Source organism: Pseudochaenichthys georgianus, chromosome 9 (assembly GCF_902827115.2).
Source record: "Pseudochaenichthys georgianus chromosome 9, fPseGeo1.2, whole genome shotgun sequence".
Taxonomy (NCBI): Eukaryota; Metazoa; Chordata; class Actinopteri; order Perciformes; family Channichthyidae; genus Pseudochaenichthys; species Pseudochaenichthys georgianus.
In genome coordinates this window covers 13990525-14015741 of record NC_047511.1, presented here as the reverse complement: position 1 = coordinate 14015741, position 25217 = coordinate 13990525, and the positions used below count along the sequence as shown (strand labels likewise).

The 25217-nt window shown below is 48.0% G+C and overlaps 1 long non-coding RNA gene across 1 annotated transcript; it reads right to left on the bottom strand.

The window, feature by feature from the left end:
* Nucleotides 1–10762: 10762 nt before the first annotated feature.
* Nucleotides 10763–24373, bottom strand: LOC117453201 (uncharacterized). Its single transcript, XR_004552847.1, has 5 exons — nucleotides 24338–24373; nucleotides 20452–20596; nucleotides 19850–20015; nucleotides 19697–19772; nucleotides 10763–11019 (listed from the first exon to the last, which is right to left on the bottom strand). It is a non-coding gene; the product is annotated as an uncharacterized lncRNA (long non-coding RNA).
* Between the last annotated feature and the right edge of the window lie 844 nt (nucleotides 24374–25217).

Here is a 25217-nt window from a genome sequence, read left to right as displayed (position 1 = left end):
ACGTGAAAGTGGAGGCTAAAAGGGGTCAGAAATACACACACACGGGAAAGTGGAGACTAGAAGGGGTCAGAGGGTTCAAATGCGATATACAGTATATATATATATATATCGTAATTTTCCACACACAAAAAGACAGACAGATATACACAAATACACACCGCACCTGTTAGTGAAAGTGGGGGTCAGAGGGTTCAAGTCTCAAATGTGTAATGGGTAAGCTCCTCCCACACTGGGATACATTATACTCTGCACTTAACGTACAGTACACTCACAATACTATCAGACAAAATGAGCAATGCAAGTGAAGAGAGGACAGCCCTGGGCTATATGGAATACATCCTTGAGGAGGATCATGACAGCGAGATAGAGGAGAACGTTTCTGAGGATGAAGACTACCTTGAGGTAAATGATGAAGATTCTGATTATGATCAATCAAATGAGGAAACTGATATTCGCCCAGATGCGACATTCATGTCCAGAAATTGTGAAATTCAGTGGTCCTCATCCCCTAATGGACGCCAGGCAACACTATCGGCAGCAAACATAATGAAGGCAGTGCCAGGGCCCACCAGTCTCTCGTGTCACAGACATCAAGTCTGCTTTTGAGCTGGTAATTTCGAACACAGTGCTGAAGATCGTTCTGGATATGACCAATCTGGAAGGGAGACGTGTGTATGGGGAGGAGTGGAAGGAGCTGGAAAAAATGCATTTACATGCGTATTTGGGTCTCCTCATCCTGGCTGGGGTTTATAAATCCAAGGATGAATCGCCAGCCAGCCTGTGGGACGCAGACACAGGCAGGAATATATTTCGAGCCACAATGTCTCTGGGGACTTTCCACATTTTCTCAAGAGTGATCCGATTTGATAATCGTGACACACGAGCTGGCAGACGTGAGAGAGAAAAGCTGGCAGCTATAAGGACAGTGTGGGACAAGTGGGTAGAGCGGCTTCCACTTCTCTATAACCCAGGACCTAATGTCACAGTGGATGAAAGGCTGGTGGCATTCAGAGGTCGTTGCCCGTTCAAGCAATACATGCCTTCGAAACCGGCAAAATATGGCTTGAAAATATGGGCAGCATGTGATGCAAACTCCAGCTATGCATTAAACCTGCAGGTTTACACTGGAAAGCCAGTTGGAGGAGCCCCAGAGAGGAATCAGGGCATGAGGGTTGTGCTCGACATGGCACAGGGTCTCAGGGGTCACAACATAACTTGTGACAATTTCTTCACATCCTACAACCTGGGTCAGGAGCTCCTGAAGAGAAAGCTAACAATGGTTGGAACTGTACGAAAGAACAGAACGGAACTCCCTGCCGAAATGCTGGTGATCAAGAACAGGGTCCCTCAATCCTCCAAGTTTCTGTTCACAGACGCCACAACCACAAGAGGTGTCTCGTCTCTATTTATCAACATCAACCAATTGTAAAACAAGTTGGAACATTTTAAAATTAATTTAAAACATGTTATGTTATGCAAAACTAATGTATCAAGGCTTTTCCAATGTAAAAAAGAAAATAGAAAAATGTGTTTGAATGTATATTTTTGGGGAAAACGAGTGACTTATTCTAATGGAATCATGATCTGTGAGGGGTGAATAACTCAATTGCACTAAATATTGATTTCATTGATAGTAATAAAAGGTACAAACTATGTAAAAAAAAAAATCTGGATTTTGGGGCTTCTGACCATTTTTGGATAATTAAACATGCACTGGGTCAAATTGACCCACGAATATTATTGCTGTTACAAAAAACGAATATAACAGGAGGGTTCTTAATATGTATCAGTGGGTATGATATATTTTCTCTCTCTTTTCCGTAGCCAACATCTAAGATTGTGCAGGACTGCAAGAAGGCAGCAGAATGGGTGGTTGCACACAAACATTTGTGCACCAGGGTGCATTTGCCCGATGCAGTGAGCATGGGGGAAGCACAACTAACCGAGGCTGTAATGCTTTGGGAGGAAAAACCTGACGAATGTGACGAGATGGAGGCAATCCTGGAGCCATTCAAGTTTAGGTTTGAATATATGGAAGACATGTGGACCTTCTTAAACGAGATCAGAGACAAAAGAGGGTATCTGGCATTCTGCGAATGCATTTCTGTTTGAATAAAGGGCAACAGGAAGTTGGAACACGTTGTCAGTTTTTGTGTGTTTTGCTTTGTTTTGTTTTTCAATGAAGCATTTGATAATTCACCTTGATTATACCATGAACACCACAGAGGTATGTTGGTTTACTTTAAGATAAGCCTTTTATTGTCTCCCGCATCACACCGCAAGGGCAATTTAGTCCATCAAGGGGATCTAGCAGAAAAAATAACTACCAAATATGAAAATAATTGAAATTGTAATACACAATGGAATCTAAAATGGATGTTTCAGAACTGTTACTGTACTGATATTAACTACAATACAAGGTGTCCCTATATATGTATATATTAGGGCTGTCAAGTTAACGCGTTAATAATGCCACTAATTATTTTAACGCGATTAACGCATGTGTATTTTTTTCCCTCGGCCGCCCCGTAGTTTCAGAGCGCATCGAGTTTAAAATACCATCTACAAGCTGATGCTGACAGCCCCGCTCCTGCCGCCCGCTTGCAGCAGACCACACTTCCACGCTCACCGGCAGGCACCGACTGGCTATTGGGAGGACCGGGAGGGTGTGTGTATGTGTGGCCCGAGCGAGCGAGAGACCTTCCGTGCATTGTTGTTGTTAGCATCTGGTGCTAGCTAGCTGCGCTAACGGATATAAGGAGCTGTTTAAATGAAAACAGAGGAGCGAGATTTCGCCACAACTGCGCCGAGCACTTGACTTTATGTATTAAAAACTTGAAAAATATTCCTCTAAGGTACATTTAGAACAGATAGAAAATGTGCGATTAATTTGCGATTAACTATGGACAATCATGCGATTAATCGCGATTAAATATTTTAATCGACTGACAGCCCTAATATATATATATATATATATTAATGCTGTCAAAATTATCGTGTTAACGGCGGTAATAACATTTTTGAATTAATTGCATTAAAATATTTAATGCATTTAACGCATGTGCAGAATGGCCCGCCCCATACATCGCACCAGTGGCAGCACCAGGGTATGGCTGGGGTAGGCTACACCCATACCAAGAAATGGCTTAGCCCCACCATGAAAAATGATGTTAAAGTAAGCAAAATAAAGTCCGCCAACTCGCACCGAGAATTGCACAGACAGCAGTTAGTAAGATTGATTTCAGTAGCCACTTGTCTGGAAATACCGAAGATCAGAAACGGTTTTGAAAACTTTTGTCACGTAGTGATCGTCTTCTCAATAGAACATCTTTGATAATGTCTTCTGGCCAATCAGAATCAAGATAACGGCGTGGTGTTGTTGCAGGAAGTCCCAACGGAGAATACTTTTGCTGTAGTACAGGTAACACATAACTGGTACGCAGGTTATGTGCGTAATCTGAAATGCGTACCGTCACTTGTGTCACAAAGCGCATTTGCGTACCGACCTACTTGTGAAGCTTTTCCAGAAGGCGGTTAGATCACCGGACGACAGAGTCGGTCTCCGTGTGCACAGACAGGGCTGCTGTTAACGTTGGTCTGTACAACAGAAATGTGCCAAAACTCCCTCCGGCTGCAGAGGGAGACTCCCCCCCTTCACTGGAGCACTGAGCTAAAGCAGCGGATCACAACGTTCACGCTCTGTGGTCACGAAGTACTCCACTAGCCAGCCACCCCCCCCCCATCGACTTTCCTGAAGTTCTCCCCGGTTGATAGAAATCAACACGTAATGAATTAAGACCCCACGGTTTGATGATTGATAGGTGCTCTCTTTCATTTTGACATTTTTTACAATAAACATGTTAAATGGATATATCCGCCTTCTTTCATTTATCTTTCCATTCCCACAACAATATACATAAAGAAATGACATATTTTGGACATAGTTCGAATTAGGGGTGGGCGATATTGAAAAATATGTTATCACGATATTTTCAGGCAGTATCACGATAGACGATATATATCACGATATTTTTTCATGTCGGTTATTATGGTTATTTTTCAAGTTACTTAACAGTACAAGCACCTACAAGGTAACAGAAACTAAAACAAAAAGGACTAACAGACCAAAATAGCATTTCAAGCTAGTTTTATTTCAGAAATGAAACCCTGAATGAACAAGTGAGCAGTGAACATCAATAAACATGAAAAGGAGGGTAAAACATAACTAAGTAAAACATAAAACATCAATGAGGAAAAGTCAGTGCCAAACAATTAAAATGTAAACTTTAGAGTAGACTTGAAGTGTAATAAAAAACTTTAGCATAACTGAAGGGAAAAACATAAAACGCCACAGCGTCTGTTATGTCTTTCCACCGTTTGCTAGTCTTTTCATAAGGAGCCCCTTTATGAAATGCCTGCCCTATGGTTGCTCGCTGCAAAGAAAGGGGGCGGGGACTTTGGGAGTGTCAAACAACTCGGACTGAACCCAAGCAGAGGTGCGCTGACATTGTGAAATCGATCGGGCTTGATATATGGTGAAATTAAAATCAGTAGGTGAGGCTGGGGGAGCGGGAGGGGAAGAGGCTCTCCGTCCGCTGTCATAGCCCCCTGCGCCGCGCACGGAGAGCCTCTTCCCCTCCCGCTATTTTTTTTTTTCAAATTCTTTTTTTTATCACGATAGGACGATATCTCTGAAAAAGCATATCGTGGAGACCTAATATCGGTTAATTAATTTTTAAGATGTGATTAATCTGATTAAAAATTGTAATCGTTTGACAGCCCTAATATATATATATACGCAGCGGAGGTGGGGAGGTTCCAGCTGGGAACCTCCACCCCGCTGCGGGACCCGTGGGACCCGTGGGACCCGTGGGACCCCTGGACGGTGCGTCTTGGTCACGCTTCATATCGGCCGGCCCGGGAAGGAAGAGACACGCAGAGTGGGGGAATTCCCCCACCCCAACGCAGCACACCCTCCCGGCCATCAGAGTCAAACCCGCAGTTCGGAGGAACCGACCGCCAGGGCACCGACACTAGGCCGGGCCGGCGCGGAGGCCCTCCGACAGTGGGTCGCGTTTGCCATTCGATCAGTGAGAGGAGAGGAGAAAAATGCAACAAAAATGGTCAAAATCCGTTAATATATGGATGAGTGGGGGGGGCTGGACACAGGCCGTGGAGGGCAATGTCCCCGAAATAGCCAAAAAATAACACCACCGGGGAAAATAGGGGGGTAAGTGAAAAAAAATTGTCCGAAAATAGGCACTCGTGAGGCGGGCAGAGTCCCCTGTCAACTCCCGTTACATTTCTCCATGGTGTCTTTTGAGCGAAAAACTTTTACGAGAACCAGGCTGGGGGGGTCAAAAGGGCTTGACCAAGGCCGACCCAAAGTGCACGGTGGGCGGACTCATCACCTCCGTGATGAGTCTCCATTGTGATTTGAAAAATTCCATCAAATGAGTCCTTCGGTGGGCGGGAAAAAAAACGTGTTCGTCAGAATCGTCACTTCCTGTACTGACAGTGGAGGTGTCCTGAGAGTGCAGCCTGCACCGGAACTGTCCTGCGAGTGGAGGTCTGCAGGCAGGCTCCCATGTAAACAACAGGGCAACACAAACATATTCATTTTTGTTCCGTTGTCTGATACAAGCCATGATTAATCTACAGTTTACAATGATTTTAACAAATACTGCACATACATCCGTTAAATTAAACAAAGCAGGCACAGAAACACATTGATATACTGTCACTCAGAGGTCCAAGCAGTATTCGGCCCTTTTCTGAAGTAAAAATATCCATACCACACTGTAAGAATACTCTATTAAAAGTGAAAGTCTGGTAATGAAAATGTAACTTAAGTAAAAGTATAATTAGCTAAATGAACCAGCACCTTACCGTGGTAGAGAGGTTTGTGTGCCCTGATGAACCTGGGGGCTGTGTTGTCTGGAACCTTGTGTTCCTGGTAGGGTCTCCCATGGCAAATTGGTCTCAGGCAAGGGGCCAGACTAAGATTGGTTCAAAAGACATCATGAAAGACGACACAGGAAGTGAGGATACCCGGCCCGGAGGAAGCCCGGGGTCCCCTTCTGGAGCCAGGCCCAGAAGGAGGACTCGTCGGCGAGCGTCTGGTGGCCGGGCTTGCCACGGAGCCCGGCCGGGCCCAGCCCGAAAAGGCAACGTGGGCAACACCTCCGCTTCTCCGTCCCGCGGGCCCACCACCTACGGGAAACATCGATGGGGTCGGGTGCGCTGCCAGAAGGGTGGCAGTGAAAGCAGAGGGTCTCGACGGACCAGACCCGGGCGGCAGAAGCTGGCTTTGGGGACGTGGAACGTCACCTCTCTGGGGGGGAAGGAGCCGGAGCTTGTGCGGGAGGTGGAGCGGTACCAGTTGGATCTGGTTGGGCTCACCTCTATGCACAGCGTCGGCTCTGGAACCTTACTTCTGGATAGGGGTTGGACTCTATTCTTCTCCGGAGTTGCTCAAGGTGTGAGGCGCCGGGCGGGTGTGGGGATACTCACAAGTCCCCGGTTAGGTGCTTCGTTGTTGGAGTTTACCCCAGTGGACGAGAGGGTCGCCTCCCTACGCCTGCGGGTTATGGGGGGGAAAACTCTGACTGTTGTGTGTGCTTATGCACCCAACAGAAGTTCAGAGTATTCGGCCTTCTTGGAGACCCTGGAAAGAGTCCTGTATGGGGCTCCTGAAGGGGACTCCTTAGTCTTGCTGGGAGACTTCAACGCACATGTGGGCAATGATGGAGACACTTGGAGGGGCGTGATTGGGAGGAACGGCCCCCCTGATCTGAACCGGAGTGGTGGTTTGTTACTGGACTTCTGTGCTAGTCATGGATTGGCCATAACAAACACCATGTTCGAACATAAGGATGCTCATAAGTGTACGTGGTACCAGAGCACCCTAGGCAGAAGGTCCATGATCGATTTCGTTATCGTATCATCGGACCTGAGGCCGTATGTTTTGGACACTCGGGTAAAGAGAGGGGCGGAGTTGTCAACTGATCACCATCTGGTGGTGAGTTGGGTCGAGTGGCGGGGGAAGCCTCTGGATAGACCTGGTAAGCCCAAACGTGTAGTTCGGGTGAACTGGGAACGTCTGGAGGAGGCCCAAGTTCAGGAGGCCTTCAACTCACACCTCCGGCGGAGCTTTTCGGGCATTCCTGTGGAGGTTGGGGACATTGAACCAGAGTGGTCGGTGTTCAAAGCCTCTATTGCCGAAGCCGTGGTGGGGAGCTGTGGTCTCAAGGTCCTAGGTGCCTCAAGGGGCGGTAACCCTCGAACCTCCTGGTGGACACCGGTGGTCAGGGAAGCCGTCCGACTGAGGAAGGAAGCCTTCAGGGATTTGTTATCCCGGGGGACTCCCGAGGCAGTTGCAAGGTACCGACAGGCCCGAAGGGCAGCAGCCTCATCCGTGGCCGAGGCAAAGCAGCGGGTGTGGGAGAAGTTTGGAGAAGACATGGAGAAGGACTTTCGGGCGGCACCAAAGTTGTTCTGGAAAACTGTCCGACACCTCAGGAGGGGGAAGCAGGGAACCATCCAAGCTGTGTACAGTAAGGATGGGACGTTGTTGACCTCAACTGATGGAGTGTTGGGGCGTTGGAAGGAACACTTTGAGGAACTCCTGAACCCGACAACTCCGCCCTCTATGTTAGAGGCAGAGCTGGAGTATGACGGGGGATCAACACCAATCTCCCGGTGGGAGGTCACTGAGGTCGTTAAACAACTCCACAGTGGCAAAGCTCCGGGGGTGGATGAGATCCGCCCGGAAATGCTGAAGGCTCTGGGTGTTGAGGGACTGTCATGGTTGACACGTCTCATCAACGTTGCGTGGAAGTCGGAAACAGTACCGAAGGAGTGGCAGACCGGGGTGGTGGTCCCCCTTTTCAAAAAGGGGGATCAGAGGGTGTGTGCCAATTACAGAGGCATCACACTACTCAGCCTCCCCGGGAAAGTTTACTCCAAGGTACTTGAAAGGAGGGTCAGGCCGATTGTCGAACCTCAGATTGAGGAGGAACAATGCGGATTCCGTCCTGGTCGTGGAACGACGGATCAGCTTTTTACTCTCGCAAGGATCCTGGAGGGGGCCTGGGAGTACGCTTATCCGGTCTACATGTGTTTTGTAGACTTGGAGAAGGCGTATGACCGGGTTCCCAGGGAGGTACTGTGGGAGGTGCTGCGGGAGTATGGGCCATCAGGGCCATCCAATCTCTGTACTCCCAAAGCGAGAGCTATGTCCGGGTCCTCGGCAGTAAGTCGGACCCATTTCCGGTGAGGGTTGGCCTCCGCCAGGGCTGCGCTTTGTCACCAATCCTGTTTGTAATATACATGGATCGGGTTTCGAGGCGTAGTCGTGGGGGGGGGGGTCTGCAGTTTGGTGGAGTAAGGATTGCACCACTGCTTTTTGCAGATGATGTGGTTCTGATGGCTTCATCGGTCTGCGACCTTCAGCACTCACTGGATCGGTTCGCAACCGAGTGTGAAGCGGCTGGGATGAGGATCAGCACCTCCAAATCTGAGGCCATGGTTCTCAGCAGGAAACCGATGGACTGTCCACTCCAAGTAGGGAATGAGTCCTTACCCCAATTGAAGGAGTTCAAGTATCTCGGGGTCTTGTTCTCGAGTGAAGGAACAATGGAGCGTGAGATGGGCCGGAGAATCGGAGCAGCGGGAGCGGTACTGCAGTCGCTTTACCGCACCGTTGTGACGAAAAGGGAGCTGAGTCAGAAGGCAAAGCTCTCTGTCTACCGGGCCATTTTCGTTCCTACCCTCACCTATGGTCATGAAGGATGGGTCATGACCGAAAGAACGAGATCGCGGATACAAGCGGCCGAGATGGGTTTCCTCTGCCGGGTGGCTGGTGTCTCCCTTAGGGATAAGGTGAGAAGTTCGGTCATCAGGGAGGGACTCGGAGTTGAGCCGCTCCTCCTTCGCGTCGAAAGAAGCCAGTTGAGGTGGTTCGGGCACCTAGTTAGGATGCCACCTGGGCGCCTCCCTAGGGAGGTGTTCCAGGCACGTCCAGCTGGGAAGAGACCAAGGGGTAGACCTAGGACCAGGTGGAGGGATTATATCTCTTCGCTGGCCTGGGAGCGCCTTGGGATCCCCCAGTCAGAGCTGGTTGATGTCGCCAGGGAAAAGAAAGTTTGGGGCTCTCTGCTGGAACTGCTACCCCCGCGACCCGACCACGGATAAGCGGGAGAAGATGGATGGATGGATAATTAGCTAAATGCTGTTTGAGTATTACATGTAAAAAAGTACCCTGTAGTAATTGTAGTAACCCTTGAGAACTAGGGGTGTAACGGTACACGTACCCGTACCGAAATTATTCGGTACGGGCCCTTCGGTTCGGTACACGTGTGTACCGAAGTGTACCGAACGAATATAACGTTAAACGTAAAAAATTGAGAACGTGAACAACTTCTTGGAAGTAATCTCAGGTGCTGCGTCGCAGCATTCAGAGTAATTTCCTCACATTGGGCTCATCGCGTCATAGAGCGAGCAAGTCATTCCATTGGATGAGAGGGCATGCTATGAGAGCTGGTCAGAGGGATGCGTTCAAATTTAGTCAGTAATTTGAGGAACTGTCGAAAATTAATGGCGAACGCAGATAAAGTTGAACTCGAAAATCCTCCAGCATCATTGAAGTCTCCGGTTTGGGAACATTTTGGTTTCGCAGTTACGTACAAGGATGACGGACAAAGACAGGTGGACCAAACCAAAGCTGTTTGTCGGCATTGTTCAACTAAAATTGGTTACGCGGCTGGCAATACATCAAACTTGCACACTCTTGAAAAGGCATCACCCGAACGTGAATATCACCGGTACCAAAAGAAAAAAGACTGAAGTGCAAACCCAACTCCCGCTAGCATTTGAGCCTCCACCACTCGCAAAAACTTCAGACCGAGCCAAAGCTATTACAAACGCCAAATATCCTTATGTTGCCATGTTAGCAAAGCGCTACCTGGCTGTATCTGCTACCTCTGTCCCTAGCGAGAGGGTGTTCTCCACAGCAGGATACATTGCTAGTGCCAGCTGATCTGCCCTTTTGGCAAGCAATGTGGAAAAGTTCATTTTTCTTTAAACAACATGAAAATACAATGACAAGCAAGTCATAATGTCAAACTGGCTGCTTAGGTACTAGTACAGTACAGTTCAAATACAGATCATTTCAGTTCATCGAAATGCTGGACCTTAATGTTCATTTGATTATATTTTGTATTTATTTGAGTGAATATTCACAGTTTAATAATAATTAAAAACCCAAAACTAATAGTTTATGTTTTGTGAGTACTTGTACAGTAAAGTTCAAATACAGATTATTTCAGTTCATTGAAATGCTGCACCTTAATGTTTATTTTATTATATTTTGTATTTATTTGAGTGAATACATTATTCACAGTTTAATAATAATAAAAATATATATATATATATATATATGTTTTGTTTTGTGAAAAAAAATTCTGCTGTACCGAACCGAACCGTGACCAAAAAACCGAGGTACGTACCGAACCGAAATGTTTGTGAACCGTTACACCCCTATTGAGAACGTAATAGCTCAAGGATTTCTAACAATATTTAAAAAAAATTGTAAATTAAAAAACAGAACCTTATACTTGATAAACTATATAAGATAGTGAAGCACAAAGTACAATATTTCCCTTTGATTTGTAGTGGAGTATAAAGTGCAACGAAAAGAACATTCTCAAGTACCTCAACATTCCACGACTGCTTCTGCAAAGATGTGGACTTTCAAGAGAAATATTGAGGAAATTAAGTTTAAGAAAGATGTTTGCAAACGACAGAAGCATATTTAAACTTTGATGCGTTACTTAAGTTCATTGCATGGATGATGTCCGTGAGCAGAAGGCAGGCGTTCACCCTCATCAAGCACAGCCGATCCCTCGATGGAGATGGACACGTTGGGAGGTGTGGCGTCTTCTTTTGCTGAACTTCATGGGGGACATGGATCTTCACGACACTCATCAGTCCTTTTTCCACGATATATTTGCCTCCATTCTGTCAAAACATGTAAATCAGTGTTAACATACAATACTGTAAACCTTTCTGTGAATTTACTAAAAACTGATTGGGTTGAGTTAGCTATTTAATTTAGTGTTTAAGTAGCCATGTTCTTTTTAAGCAGAGGGGGTGGGGTAAGCTTCAAAGGCTTTATTATCATATGCAGTAGCTACAGTGTGGATATGGGAATTTATATTTACTCTTATTTGTTACGGTCAAAGTATGACTACAAGTAAGGAAGCTCAGTTCAATAAATGTTTGCCTTGTTCCCAACAGGAAGTAAACCTGATTAAATAATTGGGTTCTACAGGCTCAAACTATCAATTCTCCTGAAAAACACATTTTGAATCAGAATATTAAACATTGAAATTGAGTAAGTTTGAAAATATATATAAATTAGGGCTGTCAAGTTAACGCGTTAATAACATTTTTTTTAGCGCCACTAATTATTTTAACGCGATTAACGCATGTGTATTTTTTGTCCTCGGCCGCCCTGTAGTTTCAGAGCGCATCGAGTTTAAAATACCATCTACAAGCTGATGCTGACAGCCCCGCTCCTGCCGTCCGCTTGTGGCCGACCACACTTCCACGCTCACCGGCAGGCACCGACTGGCTATTGGGAGGACTGGGAGGGTGTGTGTATGTGTGGTGCTAGAGAGAGACCTTACATGTATTGTTGTTGTTAGCATCTGGTGCTAGCTAGCTGCGTTAACAGATAAAAGGAGCTGTTTAAATGAAAACAGAGAAGCGACATTTCGCGGACTTGACTTTATGCAGGAAGCCAGACAGTGGGACATTGTACGAAAAGTCAGCACACTCAGTACGGATAGTGCGCGCAACAAGATTGCAGCGTCCAGGCAGCTCCCGTTCGAGCATATGCCTTGAGTTGCGCGCACACACACACACACGCACACGCACACGCACACACACACACACACACTTTGTATTGTAACGTTCACAAGGTGAGTCGGAAACAGGCTTCTCGTTATGAGGCTTTAATAACTCTTGTTCTTTACAGATGATCACAGGTACATGTACACTTTGTGGGTTCTACCTCACACTAACCTAACTCCTACCCCTACACATATATATATATATATATATATATATATATATATATATATTGTAAGGAAATGTATGTATTCATGTTAGTAAACTATGAAGAAGCTTAAAAGGGGAAAATGATTTGTGTAGAAAACTGAGCTAGTTTTGGGCCTGTGAACATGTGGTTTTTTGAGGACAAAGGAAGAAGGGGGGAAGGTGAGGAGTTAACATGCAGTCAATTCAGATCTAGGAGATAATGAAGCTGAGCTACTGGGATTGGGGAACTTAAGATGTGAGGTGTTGATGATAATTTGGGCAGCCAATCACGGAGGTCTGGAAGGGAGGCGCAGATAACTCCTCCTCTTGTAAGCGAGGTATTTAGACAGGAACCACTCTGTGTTCAGTCTTTTTCCTCTGGCTGGCTGGCTCACGTGAGTATTAAGTAAATGTGGGATCCCACAAATCTGTATTTATTTTGTACTGTATTTGATTGTATTGCATTGTCTTATTACCATTAAAGTAGATTATTGTTATCGGTTAATTGTATGCTCTGGACTCCTTCCTGTAATATAACCAGCTTGTTTAGGGACGCGCGGAGATTTGAAAAAGCGGACTAGTTGTCCATTCATATCTCCATCAATATATAGCAGTGTCTACGTCACAACTCCCCGCCCTCCCCCGTCCGCTCCCCCAACCACAGGCCCGCACCCCAACCAGCATCACTGTGCAGCTCCATGATTGAGCACCCTGGACATCCTATGCAGGGTCGCTACACTACCCCCCCACTACAAAGTTCCTCGCCCACGAGGAACAAATAAACACAGCACAACACTACAACTACACACTGTACTTTGACTAGGAAGGTCTGGGTGGACTACCATCCCTTCCAGTGAGACCAGGGTGCATTCTTGCCCTCTACAGGAACTGAGGTCTGGGGTCAGGAGGACCGGGGTTGCCGGATCTGGCCCAGGCGGTGAAAAAATGGGGAGACTCTCAGTCCCTGATGGGGGACTGCTGCTCTGTTCGCCGGGGGGCCTGAGTGGGGATGTCGAGGGGACGGCTGTGGGTCCCGATGTTCCTTGGGTCTGTGGGGAAGCGACTCCTCTGTAAGGAGCCAACCTGTCTCTGTGGAGCACCACTTTTCTCCCCTTTGGTGGCAGCTGCACCCTGTAGACCACCTCCCCCACCCTCTCCAGTACTCTGCAGGGACCAACCCACTGACTGTCCAGTTTTGGACACCGGCCTTTCTTTCGTTGTGGGCTGTAGACCCAAACCAGCTCCCCGGCCCGGAGATGCTGCCCTCTGGTCCTGGTGTCGTAGTTCTGCTTCTGTCTCACCGCATCACTTTTCTGCTGATCGCGGGCAAAGGCGTGAGCGGAATCAAGGCGGTCCTGAAGTCTCCTGGCGTACTCAGGACCTGGAGGCGTGTCTAGGGAATCTGGTGGCCGACCAAACGCCAACACAGCAGGGGTTCGAAGCTCTCTCCCCAACATGAGGAGGGCAGGCGAACAGGCTGAGGACTCCTGGACTGCAGACCGACATGCCATGAGCACAAGGGGCAGATGCTCGTCCCAGTCGCGCTGATGCTGAGACGTGAGGATGGCCAGCTGCTGTCCCATGGTGCGATGGAATCTCTCGACTAGTCCGTCGCTCTGTGGTCGCAAGGGGGAGGTGTGTGTTTTGTGCATGCCCAGTTGTGAGCACATGGAGGCGAACACCCGGGACTCGAAATTTCTCCCCTGGTCACTGTGCAGGGTCTCCAGCACTCCAAAACGGCTGAACATGCCGGCCACCAAGGCATCTGCGCCTGTCTCTGATTCTTGATCAGGGAGAGCATACGCCTCTGGCCACTTTGTGAAGTAGTCTATGGCCGTGAGAACGTAGCGGTTACCCCTGTTTGACAAGGGTAGAGGCCCCACCACATCAACCGCTACTCTCTCCATCGGGGCCCCGACGGGAAACTGTTGCAGCGGAGCATGGGAACGACCAGGGGGGCCCTTCCGCGCCATACACGGATCACAGCGGCGACAGAAGTCTTCGACATCCCTCCTGCACTGCCCCCAGTAGCAGCCCTGACGAAGGCGCCGGAGAGTCTTAGTGACGCCAAAGTGCCCAGAACCTGCCGTTCTATGCATGGCCTTGAGTACGACCTCTTGAAGACCCCCTCAGGACCACCACTTGCCACCTCTTCTCCCCCGTTGCTGGCTCCTTCCACGCCCGCTGTAGTAGGCCCTGACACAGACGTAGAGTCTCAAACTGAGACCACAGCCCCTTGGTTGCTTTGGAAAGCACTGCCACTTCCTCCCACGGTGGCCGCTGCTGCGACTCAACCCACTGCAGTACAGGCTGTAGAACGGCGTCCCGCTCTTGCTTCCACTCTGTCACATCCACTGTCGGGAGCTCCCGGCAGATAACCTCTTCCACTTGCTGCGCTGCCGCACAGACGATGTCCTCCTCCAGCAGCTCCTTTTCACGAGTCTCTCTCTTCTCGCAGTAGTGGCATCCGCCGGCGGCACACGGGCGGCGGGAGAGAGCGTCTGAATTTGTGTGGCGCACCCCAGCTCGGTGCTCCACCCTGAAGTCGAAAGTTTGGAGCTCTTCTAGCCACCTGGCGACCTGCCCTTCTGGCTCTTTGAACGTCATGAGCCACTGTAATGCAGAGTGATCCGTCCTCACCGTGAACGCCTGCCCGCACAGGTAGTACTTAAAGTGCCTGATGGACAGCACCACTGCCAAAAGTTCCCTGCGAGTGACGCAGTATTGTCGCTCCGCTTTGTTGAACGCCCGGCTGAAGTATGCCACCACCCGCTCCCCCTCTGGTGTAGTCTGGGAGAACACTCCGCCTACCCCAACGCCGCTAGCGTCTGTATCCAGGGTGAACGGCAGCCTGGGGTTGGCTGGGGCGAGAACCGGGGATTCACTCAATGCACGCCGAAGGCCGTCAAACGCTGCTTGACATTGCTCAGACCACAGAAAATCCCTGTCCTTCTGCAGCAGCTGGAACAGGGGTGTGGCAGTGCAAGCAAAACCCCGTACAAACTTCCTGTAATACGAGGCCAGGCCCAGGAGACTCTTCAGCCGTTTCTGGTTGCGAGGATTTGGCCAGCCTGTGACCGCCTGCACTTTCTCGTGCAGGGTCCCGATGCCCTCCCCCCCCACTTTGTGTCCCAGGAAAGTGACCTCTCTCTGCAGGAAATGACACTTATCTGGATGTAGCTTCAAACCAGCGGCTCTGATCCTCTCCAGCTCCAGATCTCAGGCCCGCCTCAAACGAGCTGCCATGCACCAGGATGTCGTCCAGGTAAACCAAACACTGTTGGCGGGGAATCCCAGACAGCACCCTGTCCATCAATCGCACAAAGGTGGCCGGGGCATTACACAGCCCAAAACTGAGGATCTTGAACTGCCATAGTCCCTGGCCGGTGCAGAAAGCCGTTTTTGGTCTGGCCTCTGGGGCAAGAGGGACTTGGTAATACCCGCTGCGGAGGTCCAAGGAAGAGAACCACGACGACCCTGCGACCAGGTCCAGGGACTCATCGATGCGGGGAAGGGGGTATGAATTCTTCTTGGTGACCCCGTTCACCGGTCTGTAGTCTGAGCATAGCCGCCAGCCACCTGTCTTCTTCGGGACCATGACTACCGGTGCTGCGGAGGACTCGATTATGTCTGCCTGCAGCATGCTCTGCACTGCCTCGTCGCAAGCCTGCTGACGAGCCAGGAGAAGTCGGCACGGGCGACACCTGATGGGCCGCGAGGCCCCCGTATCAATCTCGTGTTCCACCAGATGTGTTCGGCCCACCTCCTCCTCCTTCATGGCAAAACTGCCCTGGAACTCTAGCAGAAGCTGCCCCAATTGCTCTTGCTGCTCGGGATTTAGGCCGCCACAGTTCTTCCTCCACACCTCCAATTAGGGCTGTGCGATTATGGCAAAAATCATAATCACGATTATTTGGGTCAATAATTGATATCACGATTATTTTGACGATTATTCATTGACCATTTATTGAACTTTAAAACAAATAATATTTTACCAATAAACAAGATCAACAAATATGTTGGAGCGCACTTCCAAAACCATACTAAACATATATTATTAATATGATAAATAAAAATAAATTAGACAAAAATAAATTAAATCAAATATGATGCAGTGCACTATCACAACCTACTGAAAACTCCTTAACATATAGCCAACATTTTGGTAAAACATATTCAACTCAGTTAAACGTTGAAGGCTGGCCAACCGTCATGGTCCAGAAGTAACAGGAAATAAATGTTGAACTACAATTTAAGACCAAATAAAAATGTTTAGGCCACCATGGCAAATGCTGGTAGGGCTGCTCATGTCATCTCTTAAAGATGTTTTGCAAGAAACACCTGCCTGTTTACATGGTCTGGTTTCAGAGATGAGCGCAGGCAGGTGATAATATTGCCACCTGGACTGAAAACCCTCAGCCACGCCCCGACACATGGGGTGACGCCGGCCAATCACAATGCTTTGATGCGTTCAAGTGCATTATTCTGGCACAGGAAGATTATGTTACAGGACATTAACGATAAAACAGAATATTGTTGTTCTATTTTTAGACACATCTCGCGATCGACTGGTTGGGCACCCCTGGGCTAGACCATAGGTCTGTTGTGGTAGCAAAGTAGTCAGCTGAAGCCACATCTCTCTCAACTTCCCCACGGCATTTGTCATATAGTGCAGGCAGCGCAGACCTGCTGAAATAATACCGAGACGGCATCGCGTAACGCTTGTCCAACGTGTTGACAAGTTGCTTGAAGCCCTGGTTGCTAACAGTGCTAACTGGGCACATATCTTTAGCGATGTGAAATGTAATGGCAAAGTACTTGCAAATAGTGGAAATAGTTTTACCCTTCTTTTTAACGAGTTGCTGCTCTTGTTCTGACATCTTCGCTCGCGCTGAACACTCACAACACATGTCACTCCCACGTGGCCGAGTGGGCTTTTAGGGAGGGGCGAAAGCGCACCCAGCAAAATAATCGTATTTTGTCAATTATGCCGTTTTCATAATCGTCGCAAGCCATAATCGTAATCGCGATTAAAATACGATTAATTGCACAGCCCTACCTCCAATACTGCAGACTGAGCCTCTTCTACCTCCGTCTGGGGTAACTGGGGGGGGGCTGTGCCCGGGAGGCGCAGTCCGGGGGTGACAGGTGGGGAATTGTCCTGAGTGGGCGTCACCGGGGATACAGGAACGGAGGAAGGGTTTTCCTCGGTTTCTAGGGTACTCACGGTGGGTGTAGGGGGTCTGCCCGCAGGCTCAGCAGGGTTGTGGATACGGGTCATAATAATCACAGGCCCCCCCCGGAAACTCACTGTGCCTGCTTGAAAATCCAGGAGGCTGCCCGTCGCCTTCAAAAAGTCCAAACCCAGAATACACGGGTCCTGTACATCCGCTATCCACACGGGGTGCCGCACTTCCACTCCCCCCACCGACACAGACAGCACGCCTCTTCCTTTCATAGCCGCCAACTCTCCTGTGACTGTGCGTAGACGCACCGATGTCGGCTCGAACATAGTCCCACTGGGCAACACATCTGCTCTCACCAGGGTTACTGTAGAGCCTGTGTCCACCAGCGCAGGGCACCCCTTCCACATCGACAGGGACATAGCAGGAGTCCCCACCAGCTCAGCCCACCGCAACGACAGGCTCCACGCCTGTGCCGTCATCTTCTTCAGGAGGGCGTAGAGTCTGGCTCCCCCGGCTGTGCTGTCGGGCTCCTTCCTCGGATGTCTGAGTCGGTGGCAATAGAGCTGTGGTTTGGTTGGGGAGTCTTTGGGCTTGGTTCCACATATTCTCCTTTATACGGGCCCCCCGTTGTTTCCCTGGGCCCAGGGTGCCTTGGGGCAGTCTCTGGCCAAATGTCCTGGCTGACCACACCCCCAGCAGACCCTGGTACTTGGTCTGTGTGTTGGCTGCAGAGAAACAGCCCTTATCATTTCCGTCATCTCGGTAACCCATGCAGGCTTCTCCTCCTCCCTGCAGCTCCTCACAGCCGGTGCTGCCGGCACTCCGCTGCTCCACTCCACACGTTCTCTCTCTCCACAGCCATCTCCAAGGCCGCCTGCAAAGACTGTGGATGCTGCAGCTGTACCTCGACCCTCAAGTCCGCAGGGTGGAGAGCCCTGATGAATTGATCACGTGCCAGCTCACTCTGCACTCCGGGTGGCATGTGTGCATACGCCCGCCGCGTCAGGCTCTCCAAGTTGTTAGCCAACGCACGCAGCGTCTCTCCAAACTCCCTACAGCGGTTACTCAACCTGTTCCGGAGCAGCTCTGGCGGGAAACACTGTCCAAACCGCCTCTTCAAAGCCCCTGCTAACGCTTCATACCTGAGTCGGTCCACAGGGCTAAGTAGTAGCAGACATGAAAGAGCCTCGTCTGTGAGGCACAAAGCTAGCTGTAGTGCTTTAGTCTCTATTGACCACCCCCCGGCATGTGCAAGTAGCTCAAATTGGGCATGGAAAGCCTCCCAGTCTGCCTTACCCGAGTATTTGGGTGTTTTCACGGACCCGGCGGCGGCTGCTGCTGGTTGATGGGCGCCGCCATTGTTGTTTACATCCAGCTTGGAAATGGCGCGAAATGCCGCTGAAGACGGCGACATTCCCGCGTCGCTAGCCATCTTCACCGCCGACTCTCTCAGGCGCTCTCTCGCCTCCCGTGCACTCATGAACTCTCTACTCATGTCCTTCGACCACCTGCATGCTCCATCTTCCTCTTCATCACTACTTTCCTGCTTCACTCCCATCTTGCTGAACTTTTCCATCTCCGCTAGCTTCCCGGCTAGCTCCGTGACGCAGTTACGGACTCCTGTCAGGATAGACGTCCTCCGTTGGAAAAGTCACTTCTGACACCAATGTAACGTTCACAAGGTGAGTCGGAAACAGGCTTCTCGTTATGAGGCTTTAATAACTCTTGTTCTTTACAGATGATCACAGGTACATGTACACTTTGTGGGTTCTACCTCACACTAACCTAACTCCTACACATATTTATATATAGCAGTGTCTACGTCACAACTCCCCACCCTCCCCCGTCCGCTCCCCCAACCACAGGCCCGCACCCCAACCAGCATCACTGTGCAGCTCCATGATTGGCAGAGAGACGGGGGATGCCTGAGTGACACCCTGGACATCCTATGCAGGGTCGCTACAGTATTATTGTATGAGAGAGGTTCCAGATTGAATTGAGGCGAATATTTGTAATGTTCAGAGGTTGTTGTGTTTAATATTCATGGGAATATTTGTCATTGTTCAAATGATAATAAACATTTGCATAAAGCATATTTGTCCACTCATATGTTGATATGAGTATTAAAAACTTGACAAATATTCCTCTAAGGTACATTTAGAACAGACAAAAAATGTGCCATAAATTTGCGATTAACTATGGACAATCATGCGATTAATCGCGATTAAATATTGTAATCGACTGACAGCCCTAATATAAATATTATACAGTCAAATTAGATTCCAATGTACTTGACTCTAGAGGTTTTTCACATACTGGCAAGATGTACTTACCTTTAGAGAATAGAGATATTCATGTACAAACAGAACAGCAGACACATTTTAACACAAATCAAGCAGAACATTCACCTTGTTCTCTTTAATCAGCTCCTCTGCAGACTCTTCCAGAAGCTACATCAGGCGGGAGGACGGCTTCAACGTGGTGCTGTTTAGACATGTCGATTATTGTAGTGAACACACATAACTGTAAGTACAGAAAGATACTGGAGACAAAGAGTATACCTTAACTTCAATGTAACGCGCTACATACAGAAGGAGGCACCAACAGTTCAACTTCCCAGTAATCTTCCTGGATCACCCCTCTGGCCGCATCACACACTGGCCCACAGAGCAGTGTCCATGGCAGTGAATGTGACATACCCTTCTTTTAGGAATCTGGTGCCGCTATCTGTCTCAGTGTACACAGGAAATTAAAGCACACGTGCATCACACACAGTCGGATGCATGTGAGTGAACTGACTTGACTTCCACAGTAAAGGAAAACTCATTTTTGTGACACACTGCTAACTACCGAGCAGTATTTGAAAATGTAGCGCGAACACCATCAACAAAAAAACTTCTGAACTACTAGTGCGGTGCCCCACTGCCACATGTTTTATTCAAAACGGTGAATTTCGCCAACTGTTAACTAATTTGAAGCAACTACTAAACATTACATGTTGTGTGTGCCTCCTACATGACAGCAGGCTAAATTAGCAATCATGCTAACTAGCTAAATTGCTAAGTTGAAACACTGACGTTAGCTAACATTTGTTTGATATCCACATTAAGATGACAAGCTAACGGGGATGTACAGAGTTAATAAAGTACAAAAATAAACTTACATGATTCAAAATCCACGAGTATTCATATTAGACGAGGGTCCAAGCTTTCTTCTCTTCAACTGGAACTGTCTGCTTTTTTTCAAATGTCTGTAACGTGCCCAAACTCCTCTGACGTCATCGGGGGCGTCGCCCATTTGCCCAGGTACTACACATTACTTTAGTTAACATTTACTTGGTGTGCTATGATTTAAATGTACTTATCAAAATGAAGATACAAAATTACTCCATAAATTCAAGTAACACATTAAATAATAGGAGAGATTTTGAGTAAAAGAAAATTATTAATAATTTCTTGTATAATTTAAACACCTAATCATAGTATTATTTACTAGAGCAAAACATCGTTCTCATTCATAACACTCCGTTCGATGTCTCACTATGGGATGCGCCTCATCGCGGAGCAAACAGAAGCATCAATCTCATTACGCCAATCCTGATTGGCTGGTGATCTCGACGTCAACGTCAGGGAATCACCCCCTATAAGTAGCGTGCGCCACGACGCATGCGTCATTCAAACACCTCTTCTCGCTTCAGAGCACATCTCTACAGTAGCCGGACAAGCTTAACAGTCCACAGACTGAACCCAAATCCAAAACATTTCGGTCGACGGGCGCTCGCCGGCTACTCCTTCTGCTTTGCAAGAAGACGGTAATACTAACGCCAGTTAGTATTAAAATCGACCTCGCCGTTTCTTTCCCCGGAAAGTAAGGTAAGGTTTTGATTTTTCTCAAGCTAGCTACGCACCTGTTGCTAGCACGATTGGCCCCCGGGCCTTCTGTACGCGTTCCCACCCCTGGCTCTGATACCCCCAACTCTGGCCAGAGTGAGAGAGCAACGCCACACACTTATCCTGATAGCTCCGCACTGGCCAGCTATGTACTGGCTAGCGGAGATATATCAGCTGCTATGCGGGCAGCCATGGCAGCTCCCACTACGCAGGGACATACTGTCCCAAGCGGGGGGGGGCGATCTTTCACCCACACCCAGAGCGCTTGGCTCTATGGGCCTGGCCCGTGAGTGGTACAATCTGAATACAGTGTGACATGAAGCTGACCCTGGCAGCTGCCAAGCGAGCCAGTGGCACTCATGCGCTATCTGTACAGTCTTCAGGCACTCGGTTTGACCCAGGGCAAACAGAGTGTGGTTGAAGCCCAACCCTGCCTTTATCTTAAAGAGCCTGTGACACGGTTTTCCCCCATCAATTTGAGTACATATTGTCCCATTGAAAACCGTTACTGAACTGATTTTGGATATTTGTACTTTGATAACCATTAATCTGCCTTCAATGTTGACAATTTTCTGGATCTTCTCGCGGATTCTTCAAGTCCCGCCAAATGATGGGTGACGTCATTGCGGGCACAGCGCTCCAGCTGCACCGTCCAGGATCCCAGAATCTGCATGTAAACCTTTATATATATATACAGTCAGATGTAAACGCACGACGGCGCACACAGCAGCAAGCTCAGACAGCGATGACAGGTTAATGTTGAACGTGTCTGAGAGCTCATATGAGGCTGAAGGATCGGTTTATGTTGTATCTGTTAGAAGTTTAGGAATGAGGTGCGTCAATATGGGCGATCATATGGCCATGTAGCCAGTGGTGGAATGGGACTAAAAATCATCCCGGGACTCTCGACCGGCCCACTTCGGTACCGCTAGTAAATTGTCAACGGGGGGAGTGGGGGATGTCAGGGTGCTGTAGATAGTAAATGTAAATATGTAAATATTTGTGTCACTGCATCCTGGTAAAATACAAATATAATGTATAATGTCTGTGTCTTTGACATTAGCGCTGCTCGCCACCTGTGCCCTGTACTACGAAGCCAGTTCAACAGACCCTGGATATGTTTGAGTAACAAACTAACAACAACAAACTAACAAACGAGATCTCGCTAAGCGGTCCTACGACGCTGGTTATCAACTCGGTAAATCAAGCCAGGGTTTCTCTCTCCAGCTGAGAGTGCGTTCACGTCTAAGACACGAGTGGATCTGACTTTAATTACATTTGTCTCGAGTGTTTCGTCAACATAATGTGTTAAATAATACTTCTGCATCCAGTCTGTGACACTGTGAGTGTTGCACGGCCAGATGAGGCTGGAGAAGCTGACTCAGATAAGGAAATATATGATATATTATGATATTATATGATCGATGATCTGATTGATGATGTAATATGAATGATAAGTGCGACACGTCGGCGTCTTCTCTGCATGGCAGTTTAAACTGTATTTTCTTTATCCTGTAATATGACTTGAGAGATTTAAACTCCGCACACTGAGTTGATTTCTTTTCTATAGACGCCGGAGGCGGGCAGCGTCAGGTAAAAGAAGTTATTTAGCCTTCTCAAACCTGAGCCTCACGCGCCGCCTATGGGGGATGTGCTAGTTACTTATCCGACCGGCCCACTTCGGTACCGGCCCATCGGGATTCGTCCCGATGGCCAGTCCGCCACTGCACCCACAGTCCGCCACTGCACCCAGCCCACGTAAATTGTCAACGGGGGGAGCCTCGCTGCGGGGAAACGGTGGACCTAGTGTCCCGATCGGAGTGGGAATAATAATAATAATCCGTGCATTTTATCCATTAATTTCCCCAACATTGTGGTAAAAAACCACACGTTTAATCCATGTTGTTGGTGTACTACAACTACAAAAAGCATCGGTTTGTTTTCTCATCAGGAAATGCAGACCGGCTCAAACAAACGATTTTTAATCATCATCCTCACGATCATTTAATGTATCATATGTTCGCCGAATTGACATGAAAGCACTAATAAATGTAGTTTCATCCACTTGAGTTTACAACCACAAAAATAATCGATTTGTTTTTATATCACATCCTACGGGAGGAAATTCAGCAGCTCTCACCACCGATTTTTAATCCTAATGTAATCATCATCTTCACCACGATCATTTATGTTTATGTCGCCGAATTGACATGAAAGCACTGACAAATATGAATATACTGTAGTCAACTTCATTAAAACGTTATTAACATGCCTAATCTCAGTAATTCACCATTTCTACGCATAACAACACACTTTGTCCGTGTTTGGCTCTCGAAGCGTTCCCGCATTGACGTCACTTCCGGCTTCCCCCAAAACTTCAAAATGAGTCAAGGAATTTCCCCGCGATGTTCGAAATTATTGATATTTAACGGAACAGTATCGCTTTTTCTTTTTTAAACTGACGGTTCGAGATTACTAGTAGCCCAATATTTCATTGCACAACAGTTGTTGGGATGGTGTCACAGGCTCTTTAAGGCGGTTGGTTCAGGTACCACATTTGACATTGAGGCATCCTCCCCGCCACTGTATTCCTCCGGGGAACAGCGGCCGGATTTGCCGTGTCTAGCCCGTGCTTTACGCACGTACAGAGACAGATCAAGGGTGCTTCGTCATAATGACCAACCCCTTGTGTCCTGGGCTAACCCTTATAAGGGCAAGCCTGTTACTAAGCAACGGCTCTCCCACTGGTTTGTGGAAGCAATTGCTTTGGGGCCCATACGAGTCAGAGTGCGCAGGCACCCTCGGGTCCGCGAGCTCTTTTGACTCAGTGTCTGGCTGCATCCTGGGCTCTGTCCAGGATGTCTCCCATCCAAGACATTGGTGCAGCGGCGAGCTGGTCCTCGCCGCTCACTTTTGTCCGCCTCTTAACAAGCTGGACGTTCTGCTCCCCGTGTGACTCAAGCAGTGCTGGACACCTGGTTGAGTCAGAGCTCTACCTGTTAAGTTCTGGTCGGTTTGGTGATTTTCGAGATAAGCTCGTCTGACAATACGGGAGCTACAATTTCCCATAGTGAGACATCGAACGGAGTGTGATGAATGAGAACTATAGGTTACTTACGTAACCCCAGACTCAGAGTAATATGAAGTGAGATGTCTCACCAGACGGCCCTCCTTGCTATGGTGAAGCGAGAAGAGGTGCTTATTTTGAATGACGCATGCGTCGTGGTGCAAGCTACTTATAGGGGGTGAATTCCCTGACGTTGACGTCAAGATCACCAGCCAATCAGGATTGGCGTAATGAGATTGATGCTTCTGTTTGCTCCGCGATGAGGCGCATCCCATAGTGAGACATCTCACTTCATATTACTCTGAGGGCGGGGGTTACGTAAGTAACTTATAGTTTTTATCAGTGTACCCACAATGACAATTTCAGTATAGTTAAGACCGGACAAAAGCTGCATTAAAGATGGTAAAGCATCGCTGACAGCTGAAGGTGGTCTGTAGCAACCAAGAATACATAGAATACAATAATTGCAGTTAAAAGTGCTTCATACTTTACAGTTGACATCTCTTAAAATAGTCACAGATATAACATAGCATACAGTTACCAGTAAAATACATTTTGTTCTGAATGTCTGTCACCACTTTGCAATACAAAGTGACACCCTAAATAGTCTACACATGAGCCAAAACTAATTCAACACATCAGTCCTTTAGTAAATGTATCCTTCCTGAAAGTTATAATCTGTTTTTGTAGATACTGTTTTAGAAAGATGTAAGGTAAACTTGTTGTCATTTTGGTGGTAACAGTTCTACCATTGGTGTTTAAGCTTATCCACTTTGCAATGACACGAAAGCAACAAATCCTTGTGAGAAGGAGGAGCGAGGGAATATTTACCATGTAAATGATTTGTTTAATTAAAAATGTATTTGTCAGCACTAATACGCTGTCCTGAAGGCTGAGGTATAGAGACAGCGTATATAAACAGCTTTCAGCAGTGTTGAGCTACAACAATAGAAGGAACATTTCAAGCATGCC